This window comes from Gavialis gangeticus, unplaced genomic scaffold (genome assembly GCF_001723915.1).
Source record: "Gavialis gangeticus isolate Ggan-Ray unplaced genomic scaffold, GavGan_comp1, whole genome shotgun sequence".
Taxonomy (NCBI): domain Eukaryota; kingdom Metazoa; phylum Chordata; order Crocodylia; family Gavialidae; genus Gavialis; species Gavialis gangeticus.
Window position 1 is genome coordinate 90,478 of NW_017729023.1, and position 11,333 is coordinate 101,810.

Genomic DNA, 11,333 nt, shown 5'->3' on the forward strand with positions numbered 1-11,333 from the left:
CATGGGCTGGAGCCAAAGATTCTGTGGATTACCAACCCATGATTAATGCTCGCAGTCATAACTGTTGCTCAGTATTTCCCATGAAGTGAAAATCTGTAACTCATGTAGCCTCTCAAAACTCCATGTGTCCATTCAGGAAATGTGCCATCCCACAGCTTCATGAACAGCACAAGCCCAAAGGACTAAGCTTTTAAAATTAAACAATTACCTTTCATTTTAAAGGGTGCAGAAAAGAAGGAAAGCAAAGAGCTGCTAATAACATTCCCAACTGTATTGCTGTTTCATTTCCATGTTTTACTGCACCATTGTTCTCTTTTGGCTGATTCAGCAGATGTGACAATATAAACTAAACAATTTTACAAGTGTTCCCAGGGACCTGCAAATCGTGCACTAAACACAGTCTGCGGGAGAGAAAGTCTGAGAAATGATGCAAAGGCAGTCTTGTTTGCTCAGAAAGGGGCATTAGGGCCACCTAGTGGTTGTAAAGGGAATAAGGAGAACATTTCTGTAAGAAGATAATCAAATAAAATACAGACCATTCTGGGTCCCACCACGTTACACTTAAGGCATGATTAACCAGGCAATCATGCCTTAAGTTGTGACCCAGCTACATGTTCAACCAGTTAATGGTGAGATAAAACAAGCAATAAGCTACAATAACTTTAGCTTGTTCTAATCATGCCATTCATTGTACATGTGCCAAGTGCTCCCCTGTGGTTGGGAGCCCCATCAACTGAGGGGCTTCCAGCCCCACAGCTGACGAGGCTTGCAGCGGTGGCAGCAGTTGCAGCTGTAGCACATGCATCAGGAAGAACACTGCCCCCTGTGAGCCTCATAAGATGCAGGGCTTACACCAGGGGCAGCATGGGGAACACTGCCACCCCTGCAAGCTCCACAACTCTTGAGGCTTGTAGTTGTGACAGTGTTTTCCCTGAAGCTGATAGGACTCACAGCAGGGGGAGCATTCCTAGCACAGGCCCTGCTGCAAGGCCTGCAGCCCACGGCAGCTGTGGGACTTACAGCAGGGGCCGCACAGGGAATGCCACCACTGCTGTGAGTGTGTCAGCTGTGGGGCTCACAGCCAGGATCCCAGGCTTCCTCTGCACCGGCAATAAGGTATGATGGGATCCAATGTGTTTGTGTGACCCATGCATTAGATCCCATTGTGTCTTTACCTGTACATGTAGCAGGGGCCTGCTATTCAGGAAAGCCAAGCAGTTGGTATTAAAACAGAATGCTTTGTCAGATTGAATATAGCACTGCATGAAAACAGTGTACCCAAGAAAGTTGCTCTATTGGGGGTCCATACTATTAGATTTTTGCTTACAAGAAGTATTGCATTTTCCTAAGCTTCTCCACAAATTCAGTGGCAGTTGAAGGACAGCATGACTTTTACTGAAGTTCAAAGGTTGCCCTTGACTATTTGAAGCAGAGGTCTTTCTGCTGGCCCCTCTAAATTGGCACCCAGACTTTTTGCTGTCTCCCCGCCCCCCATTACACTACTACTCTGGCCCTGTTTTAGTTTAAAATAGACTTTAGTGCATATGCCAATTTAGTACATATGGGGTGCGTCTACATGAGACTTTTGGGGCAGAAATTACTAATTGGCTCTGCAGTAAAGTATCAGCGTCTATATGTACAGTGCTATTAGGTCAGAATAAATTAATTAATTTTGCTATATGATAGTACTATCCAATACAAGTCCTATCTTATGGCACTCTGCTGCAGTGCACATGTAGCTGCTCAATGGGCCTGGGTGGGGCATGAGAATGCTACAGTGAAGGGCTACCTGCTTGGCTAGGCCCGCACTGGAGCACACTTATGCCCCAGACAGCGCCTCTGCAGCATGTTGAGCCGGGTCAGAGCAGCCCCAGGCTGGCAGGATGACCCCCAGGGCCCACTGCCAGCTGGGGCTGCACCACCCCAGCTCAACATGCTGCAGTTCTGGGCATACGTGTAAACACTGTGGGCTGTGCCCAAGTTTGAGTCAAATTAATTTCATGTGTAGCCATACCCACAGTATTCCTTCCCTACAGGGTGTTGCTCTGCATAATGTGAATTTCACCATCAAAATGTTGGAAAGTAATGTCTTCTATTTACTCTAACAACCTATCAGGTATCTTATTACAAGGTGCTCTCTCTTGTCATTGGTATTCTTGGAGCAAGGGAATGGTAGTCCTGGATACTGTTACTTATTTTTCTCAGAAAGATATTGATTTTTTTTTTTATACATATATAAATGTTCTCACAGAGCACTGAAATTATGAAAAGTGAGATGAATTGCAATATACAGTGCATTAACTGCACTGATTCTGGGTTGGGATCTACCTAGCCTGGAATATACTTCTCTCCAAAGATTAAAGGAAATTGGTGTCTGTCCAAGCTTTCTGTTTTGGTCCTTGAGACAACATTCTTCTCTATCCTCTGACCTCTTGCCTAACCCTGCAAATCAATTTAGCTGGCTGCTGTTTCATTTTTCCCATGAAGTTGTTGATGCAGATATGACAGTAACTAGACAAATGGTGCCCTCTAGTGCTGAAAATGAGAAATAAATGAAGAGTTGGGGAGTAAACAAAATAGGGATAAAGGCTGATAGTGGGCTGCAGGGCTCATTATACAGGCTGTGAGAGACTACATGAGGAGCAGCTCTTAGCATAGATCACTACCAGATAGTGATATCTTCCTTACACAGACCATCCTGCATGTCACCCAAAGCCCATTATTTTCCCTGTAGACCAGTGGCACTCAATGCTTTTGGCCTGTGGGCCAGATAAATGGCATAGGGCTGGTTTGTAGGCTGAATCAGACATCATGTATTCAGACTGGGCCCCATGACACCCCCCCCCAAACACCAGGATCAGGCCTCAGGATCCTGTGCCACCTCTGCCCAGCTCCTCATGCTATAGTTGGGGCCTCAGGGACCTGTGCCACCTTCACTTGGCCCCATATGCTGGGATTGGGCTCCTGGGCTTTACAACAAGAGCCCTTGAAGGGTGAGACAGGGACTGGAGCCCAGAAGCCAGGTCCAGTGCAGTGGACCTAGGCTAAGAGGGACCCAGCCAGATAACAGGGGCCAAAGCCAGGAAGGCTGAAGCCCCAACAAGGGTGTGCAGGCCTAAGGAAGCCTGAAGTGGTAACTGGTAATTTCTGTGCGTCATGGGTCTGGCTGTAGGGGTGGAAGGAGGCCACAAACAACCCTTAAGGTAATAGGTGCTCTGGGGCATGGATGGGCCAGGAGGCCCCACTTAGTGATTGAGGGGCAGGACTGGATTCTGCAGGGTCTGGGAGGGACCTTCTTGCAAGAGTGCAAGTGAGGGCTCACTCTGGGATCCTAGGGCAGCCTCCCTTTTCAAAGCAATGAAATACATCCACGTATGGCAGGTGAGATAAGAGTGAGAGTACCCAGGGAGCCTGAGTCGGGGGTTGGAGGGCTTGAACTTGCTACACATACACACGTGTGTAGGCCTAAATGAGCTAAATAGCTGGGGAGGGGGTGGGGGTAAGGGAGCATTTTCTACTACTTGGAAAGGGTGGGGAGGGGAGTGGGATGGATTTGGGGGTAGCTTGTTGCTGCCAAATATTTTTCTCAGCTTGCTGTGTCAGCAGGGCTAAATATAGATAGTCAAAAAGCCCCAGGCTAAATCGATTCAATCTTCTCAGGTTAGTCTAACTGGTATAGACTGAACCAATAAGCAAGTGAACAGACATTCACTTTTGATTCCAGAAATGCAGTCACATGCCTATAGTGACCCAGGCCAGAAGCTGGGGAGCACTACAGCATATCTCTGCTTGGCTGGAGCAGATAGCTAGGGCCAAGGTTAGCCTGCCCACCCTGTAAAGCGGGGCTTTGCAGGGGAGGTGCAAAGCATCCTGGGATGTTGGAAGACTGTGAGTAAACTTAAATTGGGAGAGGATCGCAGACAGAAATTCAATAAACTTTTTTAACCTAAATCAGTTAAGTCTGATACTACAGCCATTCAGGTTTGTATTAAACCTGTTTCGGCCATTCTGAAAGTGGCTTATGTGCACTGAACTTCTGTTGTATTACAGGTTTGAACCAATTTCTGATCATTTATACCAGTTTATGTGTAATTGCTGTCCCTAGCCCAGGGCCCTTAGCAAAATGATGTTTATGTTTGTACATGTTCTGCATCTGCTTTGGGAGACATGGTTTCCATCAATAGCCCTTGGGGTTGTCTTTGACACCAGAGGTGTTTCACTAGAAAACGTAATGCATTTTTGCTGTGGTAGAGGGTCGTAAGGTCTCTGTAAATGGCATTATGATTGGTAGGAATAGCATACTTGAGACAAAAGTTAGCATGGCAAGGTTCAGAGAGAGCTCACAGTGAGGTTAAGGCCACCACTAGTGTGTCTGCTGTCATGGACCACGGAGCAATACAAAGATTTCTTTGACTGGTGAAGTTGTCAGGCACAAAAATGTATTAATTGACTTTGGTTAACTCATAGTTACTCTGCTTATCCCTAGACTAGGGTAAGAGGGGTAAGACGGAACCAGCCCCATGTGCCAACTTCTGGGGGGAGGGGGAAGGGAGGTGAAAAAATACCAGCCCAGCCACAGCCCCTGCCCAGTGTGTTACTGTTGCCAAGGGCAGAAACCTTAAGTTACACCTCTGGCTTCAGGAATGTGTATGAAAAGGACAGGTGTGGAATAACCCACCATGTTCGAGCATGTAATTCCTCCTGTGGGCTGGTTTAAAATTCACCCAGATGTGAGCACTAACATTTGAGATCCTAAACAGTGCCAATTCTTGTACCTTAATAATCACAGAAAGCCAGGACCTCATCAGCGGCATGATGAGAGTCAACACACCTTCCTTTCAGGGGAATTGTTCTTTGGCTAGAGTATTTGCCAGTTCTGGGAAAAAGCATTCTCTGTGGGAGGGCTTAGCTCATCACCTTCTGCAAATAATATTGAATAGGAGGCAGTAATTGTATTATCCTGGAGAGGAGGGAGAGGGAAAGAGGCCTGGCTTCTGCATGAGGAAGAAAGCACTGGAGTTAACAGCAGGAGATAATATTACACAGATTTCTTCTGGGACCATAGTGCTACAGCCCTGTAGAGGAAATGGTGTGTTAGACCATAAGCTCCCCAGGGCTGCTGCTTTGCAGATTAGTGTGTTGTGCGCAGTGATGCAGATAACCACAGACCCAGTTGCCAGTCTGTTGTGATTGAATTAAAGAAGTTCTGGCCAGGGATTGTCAACTTTCCCAAACAACTGACAAATCCAGTTCTTAAGCCCCTTCTCCCACCACACCCCACATTCATTTTGCAGCCTACATTGCTTCTGGCTACTTGAAAATATTCCAGTCAGACGCATTTCATGTGAATAGATGGCAGAGTCACAATATGAAACATTTTTGAGCGTTAAAAAAAATCCATGTTGGAAGTTGCCTGCCCTGAAAAATATCTTTCTCCACCTCATTGTGTCACATTGTATTACTGCATGATACTTCACATTAGCATACCAGATATGGCTACAGTGAACCATATCCTATATCAAAGAAGTGAGTGAATTGATAGGGGGAAGGAATAGAGTTAGAATGGGCCACACAGCCTTTGCTTCTATGTCATTAATTGAAATCTTGCCTAGGTTAGTTGCATATGTAAGTCACTGTTGTTGGATGGTTTGTCCATGGGAGATTTTAATTTTAACAGCTGTCATTTATTTCCCAGTGTCCTGCCTTCCACCTGCCCCATGCAGCTGGCCTCCATGTTTAGCCTGTCAGCTTTCCAGGTGACAGGTCCAGTTGTATTTGTCCACCATAAAACAGCCTGAGAGAGCAAAGTTTATTGGTATATGCCTAATTGCAGCTCCATCAAATCCATTTCAGGATGAAACATGAGGAATGGGTGTTCAGTGCCACAACCTACTGCAGTCCTGAGGCAGGGCAGCTATACCCTTATTATCAGACTATGAAGGCCCACTTATCCAACAAACTCACTTCTTGAACCCAGTTTGTCTTGTTTAAACCACTGCTGCAAAAGTAGGGGATTAGTACACATTTGTTTTTTTTCTCGGGGACTAGACTTCGAGATAGTGATGGTCCTGAACCGCACTGGGCCACTTTCACAGTCTGATTCCTCTCTCTGAAACCAGGTTGATCAAAAGTAACTCCCACAAAGTGAATCATTTTACTAGTGTGAAGCGAGTGTCAAAGCCCTACTGTCCCATATAAAACAGATGCATTCACATAGACAGAAGAGTACAATCTATGTTTGTGTGGGTGCTGGTAACACACTAAACTGTACATCCCTTCAATTTCTATGGATTCTGACTTTCAATTAAACCCCTTTGGCTAGCTCAGCAGTTCCCAACCCTGGGTCATGACCCAAATGAGGGTCATGGGGGTAATGCTAGCGGCATCGCATATAAAAGATGAGCCATGCCACGTGCCAGGAGCAATCCTGCCCCCACCCCCAGGTCACTGCCACAGCTGCAAGTCACTTGTTCCATCTGTTACTTAACTCTGCTGTGTCTGCTTCTCTCTGAAACCTGAGAAAGGGTACAGTGGTGCCTGGAAGCTTGTCTAATTCCCACCCAGCTATACAGTTGGTCCAATAAAAGATTCTTGCCTCTCAGTCATTATTTGACAGAATTTCTTGCCTGGACTGAGCAGAACTCTGCAAGGCTGGTTTAAATTTTGCAGACTCCTTGTGGCTGCGTTATTCTGGCTGAACATTTCCAGAGAAGTATTCTGGAAAGCAATTGCATCAGAAAGTGGAGTGGGGTGTGGTATGTGTTGGGACTGAGGATAAGGCAGTGATCTAGGAATGAGGAGACCAGCATTCTTTTGTTAGTAATTGACCTGCTGTGTGACCACAGGCAAGCTGTCTTTCTTTCCCCACTCTTTCACCTATTTAGCCAGTGTAAGCCCTCTGAGTCAGAGACATCTCTCCCAGTGTGTTTCTCCACCATGCCCATCACAATGGATTTTGCCCCTGATCTGAGGCAGGGCCTCAAGGCCTTTACTGCATAATAAAGGGAGTATAAAGCATGGTAGATATGCATGACTGCAGAACTCCATCAGATGCCACTATGGCTACCAGCAGAATTTGAGTGTTTCATTAGCAGTAGTAGTAATATGGACTTCTGTAGCACCTTTTCTCTGAGGATTTTGAAGAACTTTGACTAGTGAAATGCCTTGTGTCCAGGGCGTATTTAATCCAAGGTTTAGTCCTAATGCTGACTATCAGATACCAGTATTAATCTGCCATTGATTACAGAAATAAGCATTAATAGCTAGTATGATGGAGTAGCAGGAGAGAACTGATGGGGATTCTTGGGTTACTCTGGAGTGAAAGATATAGACAACTAGATGGAGACTCAGGAGAACTGAATGAAATAAATGCCTAAAAAGAGAGAGACAGAATAAGGATTAAATGGAAGGATGAAGTGCCAACCCGTTGCAGGATGTACCTCAGTTTCTTGGGAGCTGATCAGATGCTCTGCTTGACTGAAGGAACTACATATTTCAGTGTAGATGGTTCTGCTTCAGGGCTTGAAATGCTTGAACTGCAATTACACTTACAGGGAAGTTCCCCTGAGCAAGGACGCCACTGATATATTTATTTGATACAAATGTTGCCTATGTAAGTCTGATAGTAGATCGTTTTTAAATTGTAATGGCCTTATAAATCATCAGTTAAGGCTGTGCTCCTGCTGTACATGCACCTGCTGAGAGTTAATAGGGGATGAAAAGGGAATGCTGTTCTGTGTTTGTAGCACTTTTACTCACTGATGAGACAGGAGCTACTTAGCCATCGGGTTGAACACATGCACAGGAAGCCAACTGTCAGGAAGATATGAGTGGCATTGGCCACATGGGGATAGGACAAACAAAGGTAGAAGCAGAACAGTTAACTAGCAGGACGGGGGAGAGAGAGAGAGAAATGCATATAGGTATGTATTGAAGGAGAATTTCCTATTTGTTGGCTGCAAATATGAACTTGCAATATTTTATTACCTGCTGCTCTGTTTTCAACAGGCTTAGAAGGAACTCCTGGTTTATCTCTTGGTTCAGTATTGCCTGGAACTGTGGCTGTTATCTGATGCAGAAGATTCTTCGTGGGAGCTGTGATCCATGCTGGTCAAACAGATTAGCAGCTTGTCATACAAACTGAGTGTCGGGCACAACTGGAATGTGGACCCTGAAGGATCTCAGCCCGTGTGATCAGGAACAGACAAGGTCTGGGAAGGAAGAGTCCAGACTGAAGGCAGAGGATCAGGAACAGGAGCCTAGGGGCAGAAGTTATACACAAACCAGTGTAAGTGATTGGAAACCAGTTTAAATCTGTAATGCAACAGAAGTTCATTGCACATAAACTGCTTTCAAAAGGCCAAAACCAATTTAAGATAAACCAGAATGGATGTAGTATCAGGCTTAACTGTTTAGGGAAAATCAGTTTATTGAACTTCTGTCCCACATCCCCTCCAGATTCAAGTTAACTCATGGTTTCCGAGCATCCCAGGATGCTTTGCATCTTCCCACAAACCTCCTGTGATGGTATCACTTATGTCTAAGGTTTTATTTTAGCCCTTATTTCTCAGATTGCCCAGTCTTGGGACTCCTGCTGTATATTCCGACTCTTTCCTGCCATGTCTTGATTAATTTGGATGTTGTTAGTCAGGTGTTACTTAAATTTCTTTTCTGCAGTTGGACACTGCCAATCTACATAGAGATTTATCTGGGTTATAACCTCTCCTGAATCTCTCAGATGACACCCAAAAATCACATCATCAATTGAATCAGAGTCTTATTTGCATTATATAATTTTCTTTATTGTTTATTGATTTATTTTTTTTTACATCTATAAGCAGCTTACAATCAAACAAACTGTAGTTATTTCCCACCATTGCATGTAACTCTTAATTTTTACCTTAGAATTATTTAGTTGGATCTAGTCTCAGATAATATACAATTTAGGGTAAAGGTAACTGAACCATTCAAACGTGACCAGGATACTTTTTCTGTTTCATATCTGTCTTTTTCTTGAAATTCCCTCTATCTCCAGATGAGATCTGGACTCACTAGATTCCTTGGGATACTCCCATTTTTGTTCTGTTTTGTTTTTAAGACTGAGGGAGTAGCCGTCACTCAGGCTCCTTCTCTTCTCAAACCCCCTACAGCCCGATTGGTTCAGCTCAAGGTACACCCCCCTCCTTCTCCCCCCCAATAAACTCAACTTTTGTTGGGACCTGAAGAACAGCCACTGTTCTCTCCTTTGCACAGCTTCGGCCGGTGATCCTTTCCCCTGCGGAGTATATTTTTCTGTTTAAAGACCAACTTACTTCACGAATGACGTCCCAGCTTAATGGTATCTGGTCGAGTCTTCTCTTCCACTTGGGTCTGGTTCTAGGGATTCTCTACCTGCATTTCAACAATCAAAAATGAATCTCAGTTCACTTTCTTACTAGTTCAATCTACGCAGCTTAAACTAACCTTTAAAGATTGAATCAGCTCAGCCTTGGGCTTTTTGACTGTCTATACTTAGCCAGGCAGGTCAGGAGACCAAGTTCACTAAAGAACTAGGATTTAGGCCCTCACCCTGGATAGAACCATCAGCCAAGTTTAGGAGGCAGGAGTCCAGGCTAGGGTCGCTAGCTAGGGGGTCTTGAGTAGGCTTCTATAGCTGTATGGGATCAGGACATGGGTCAAGGCTAAGCCATAAGGCAGGAGCTGGCAATCAGAGGACTGGACTAGAGTCTGGAGCACAATGGACCAATGGGGAGAAATAAGGAATAAGGATGATCCCAGGAAGCCAACAGGCCAGATCCGGGAAACGGGAAACCAAAAACAAACGAGCAGGGCCTAGGACACAGGAACAATCAGGCAGAACCCTGTGATTGGGGAACTAGGAATCAAAGGTAAGAGCTGGGAAACTAAGAACAAGGGGTGAGAAGCCCAAGGTGAAACAGAGAATTACCTTTCCTGTTGTGTAATCTGTTGGGCTCTGAAGAGCTGCAGTTGCCTGCCCATGCAGGCAACTGGGGCCACCTGGGAGTACTTAGGCCACTGGCAGCCAGACCCAAAGAAATTAGGTAAACTCTAAAGGAAAAATATACTCATTTGTCCTTCCTGATTCCAGAAAGATGCAAGGGCTCAAATAGACCCAAGAACTTCTTCAGTGGTACTTGCAATGTGCAGCACATTTTTCTTGCAAATCAGTTTGCCGGATAAAACAGCTTTGGAGGGTGAAATGAAAACTTCAGATTAGGAGCTGAATTTCTAAATACTTTTATGTTCATCCATCACTGGTTAAGGGGACCATGTTTTTTGTTAGCTTTGCACATGTTAATTCTGAGGAGTCCTATAATGTCCATCTCTTGATTTGATCCTTTTTTCACAGTGTGCTCACATGACTTCACAGTTCAACAGAGAATGGTTTATTTTGCTTTCAGTAACATCTGTGGAATTTAACTGTAAAGTTGTGAGTGTGGAGCTCTTGGCCAATTTTTCTCATGTTACAGGCATGAAAGTGCTTCTGGCCTTTGATCAAGTAAATTGGAAGATTCCCATGTTTATGACAGTTTGGCATGTAATAGTGTCCACTATTTATAGGGAATGGAGAGAGGTGCCAAAGTGCTACATCATTCCTGAGTCTCTTCTTACATTACTAAGTGCTGCTTTGCTTTGGCAAGCAGAGGTGTAAAAAGATCACACCCTCTAGCTGACCTACCTGTGCCAGCCAGCCCCTCCCCTGCTTCTCTTCAGGGTGGATACAGTTCTGGCAGCAGAGCTTCTGCCATTCCAGGAAATTGTTGCAATTCTGGCAGTGAGAAAATTTCTTCTGCTAGTAGAGGTACATTGACTTAAGGGGCTTTACCACCACATCACTGCCACCATTGCTATAGCCACAGAAGGCCTATAGGGTAGACTAAACCTTGGAAATACCTCCAAACTCTTTAGCTGTTTAAAAACCATAGAATCATTCTTAAAAGGCATTTTATTTATTTAGAAATGGTGGGATAACATGGAAGAAATAGCCTTTTCTGTCATACTTGCAGAACACACTGCTATGTGTACCAATTGCTACTGATGGGCTTGTAGGCATCTAAAATGCATGCTGCCCATGTCAGTAACATGATTATGATGTCTTATACTGTGTATTAACTCTTACTTGAACCCTTTTCACTGTAACTTGAACTGACCGTATTTTTGTTCGTGCTAGTTTTAGCTCAAGAGTTAGCAACATATCATCTACAGAGCCACCGGATCCAGCCCACAGAGCTGGGGAGAGCTTTGGTGGCAAAAGTTTGGTATCAGTCTAGCAGTGGGGGGGGGGGGGGGAAGGGCTTTGCCCACACCCACAC

General features: G+C 44.8%; 1 long non-coding RNA gene across 1 annotated transcript in view; it reads left to right on the forward strand.

Moving 5' to 3' along the window:
• The first annotated feature begins 9,383 nt into the window (after positions 1-9,383).
• The window catches only part of LOC109297117, a 24,186-nt gene continuing 22,236 nt past the window's right edge, over positions 9,384-11,333 (forward strand). Inside the window, exon 1 of the long non-coding RNA XR_002097210.1 lies at positions 9,384-9,887. This is a non-coding gene — a long non-coding RNA (uncharacterized LOC109297117). The remainder of the gene's footprint in view (positions 9,888-11,333) is intronic.